The sequence below is a fragment of the Corvus brachyrhynchos genome, unplaced genomic scaffold (assembly GCF_000691975.1).
Source record: "Corvus brachyrhynchos isolate BGI_N302 unplaced genomic scaffold, ASM69197v1 scaffold285, whole genome shotgun sequence".
NCBI classification, from domain to species: domain Eukaryota; kingdom Metazoa; phylum Chordata; class Aves; order Passeriformes; family Corvidae; genus Corvus; species Corvus brachyrhynchos.
In genome coordinates, this window is record NW_008238323.1 from 1,006,355 (window position 1) to 1,009,085 (window position 2,731).

The 2,731-nt window shown below is 38.1% G+C and overlaps 1 protein-coding gene across 2 annotated transcripts in view; it reads right to left on the reverse strand.

The window, feature by feature from the left end:
• The window catches only part of CDK7 (cyclin dependent kinase 7), a 16,315-nt gene extending 15,175 nt beyond the window's left edge, over positions 1-1,140 (reverse strand). Inside the window, exon 1 of one of the 2 annotated variants that reach the window (XM_017734336.1) lies at positions 979-1,140. The gene's annotated coding sequence lies outside the window, so the exon portion shown is untranslated. The remainder of the gene's footprint in view (positions 1-978) is intronic. The other variant, XM_008633716.2, reaches the window with a different exon arrangement.
• Positions 1,141-2,731: the final 1,591 nt, after the last annotated feature.

The following is a 2,731-nucleotide window of genomic DNA, read 5'->3' on the forward strand; positions in this document are numbered from 1 at the left end:
ATTCCTGCTTTGCCTGTTTAAATTATCTGTTTTGGAATCAAATTAACAATGGCTGCTTTTGAGTGGGCACAGCCTTAGATGAAAACAAAAAAGCATGCCATGTTATGAGATAACACAGGGAAAGGAGACATGATCATTATTTTTAATAACATCTTTCATCTACAGCTAGACACTGTAGAGGCCGAAAGTAATGACTGTCCATAAGGGACATCAGGCCACTGAAGGCCATGTGGATCACGACTCTCAGGCAGTCAGCTCAACTGTGACACTCTGGGATGAGTGATCAGCTTCTCTTTAAAAGAAAGGAACTGGAGAGTTGATAGCAAACACTCTTCATTGGAAAGCTGGTAACCTGATGCAGGATTCCTGAAGGACAGCAGCCTGCACACAAAATTCTGCTGCGCCCCACAGGCTATAAGAGAAGACCAAGATTACTCGGTTTCAATTTGCCATATCCATGCCTAGAGGCATGTGGCTCATCAGAGCACATGCTCTACAGTGCTGAACATTAAAAAAACTTACACAGAGACAGAAGTTTTGATCTTTTTTTTATCAACTTTTGCCTCAGCATACATCACAAAAACAGAACAAAGGAAACATCTGAAAATGGACAAAAATACTCTTGCTTGTCTTAAATATTTAAGGCACAGAGATGTATTGATATAAAAAGGTATTCTAAACTCAGTGCTGTTATTATTATTATTATTATTACTATTATTCTATGCTATATTCATGTTTGAGTTCCATTAAAATTGAGACGTTATATATTTATATTTAGATATATACCATGCATGCAGGTATCTATGCTGCTTTTGGCTGTCCCTGAAGTTTGTGAAGCAAACCTCTACTAAGCCTTGCAGCGGGCATTGAGTTCAATTTTCTCAGCCAAGGTATGTTACAGGAAATTAATGTATCAATTTACAAAACCAGAGAAAACAAAGCACAGCTTCTAGAGCACGAATTTGTTTTAAAACTCACCATCTTTAGCTTCTGATCTATGCCCCAGTTTAATCTGAAAATAAATATTTCATGTTAAGTAAGATTACGGTGGTGGGCAATACATTTTTTAGTACTGCTCTTCTACGACAGAATGAGTATCACAGTGTTCCGCAGCGGTAGGGAGGAGAAGAGAGATCCAACAGGCAGGCATTGTGCAGCAAGATTCCTTTTTTTAGTTATTTTACAACTCTTTTATAAACTTTTTTCTTCATAGTCTAATTGGTCAAAGGATCAGCCACCCCTTGGGGGTGATTGGCAAAAATCCTAAAACATCCATTGTCAAAATATTTTTCTACTGTACATAAACAAAGCTTTGCAAGGTTGCAGGTATTCACAGCTTATAGAACTCTGAAAATATCTTCCCTGAGAGAGAAAAATATCTCACGGGACTGGAAAGAAGCAAGAGAAATTCTTGCTAGCAGCATACTGTATCCACAAATGAGTTTTATTATAATGAAGCACTTTACCAGCTAGGTTGGTTTTAGTTGGAGTTTTTTTTCCCCTTAAAAAGTAACTGTCTCTACAGCATTAGTTTTTACAAAAAATAGCCATGATGGCACTGAAACCAGTCATAATGCAAACTGACAGCATAAACTGCTTTGTAGCCACAAAGCTTTATTATATCACTTGTGAGCTTATCCTCAGGGAGAAATGAGAGCTAAGTAATTGACAGTTACCTTAGAATGATTCTAGTAAAATTAGCATAGGCTGTAAACTTGAGCTGACTTAAAATCCTTTTGTCTCAATCATCTAATGCCCTGAAATTTCAAGTCCAGAATCCTACCTTAGATATTTCCAGGTGATAAAAGTTAAGAAAATATTCTGATACAATAAAGAATGCTTTTCACCACAACTACTACCAGTATCAACCATACAAGAGAAGTATTGCAATGCTAAAAGGGATTAGTGCATTAAACAAAATTACTTACTATTGACACAACTCACTTTGTTGAGTAGAGTCATAACTAAAGAAACTGCTGTAACATGCATTTTTCATCCTCACAAAGAACAGCTGAAGACCCATTTTTAATACAAAATCTTCCTGCAATCCCTTCAGATAGGAACAAGTGAAACACTTCACAACAATGTAAACATTTTCATCACTTGTATACAAACAACCATGTTGGAGATCCAAGATCACTTTTGTCATATTTTATCAAAAAACTGTCATTCTGAATAAGGGACATTACTGAAACTCTCCAGTCCAGTGAGGCCCTCTGATTACTAGTCATTATTGGTTGTTCACAATAACAAATAAAAGACTGAGGACACTCAGAAGATACTTCACGGTCCCAGGACAATCTATAGGGGGATATGGAGCACAGGTAGTGATTTCCTCAATCCTTCTGGTAAGAAAAAATAGTATTGATAGGAATAGGCAGATCCAAAAGATTGACATGTGGCTCTGAGGTTGGTGTCATCAGAAAAACTTTGGGTTCTTTGACCATGGAATGATTTAACACCTGTTCTACTGACACCTGATGGGTTACACCTTTCTCAGAGGGGAAAAAGAGCTCTAGCACAGGAGCTAGTGGGGCTCATTGACAGAGCTTTAAACTGGCTTGAAAGGGGGAAAAGGAAAATACCAGGCTCGCCAGTGATGATCAGTGGGATGGCATGTCAAAACTTGAGGAAACAAACACTCATGGGCTACCTCCATCTGCTCCATGCGGTGGTGGCTACAGAACACAACTCCTGAAATGTTTCTACACCAATGCACGCAGCATGAGGA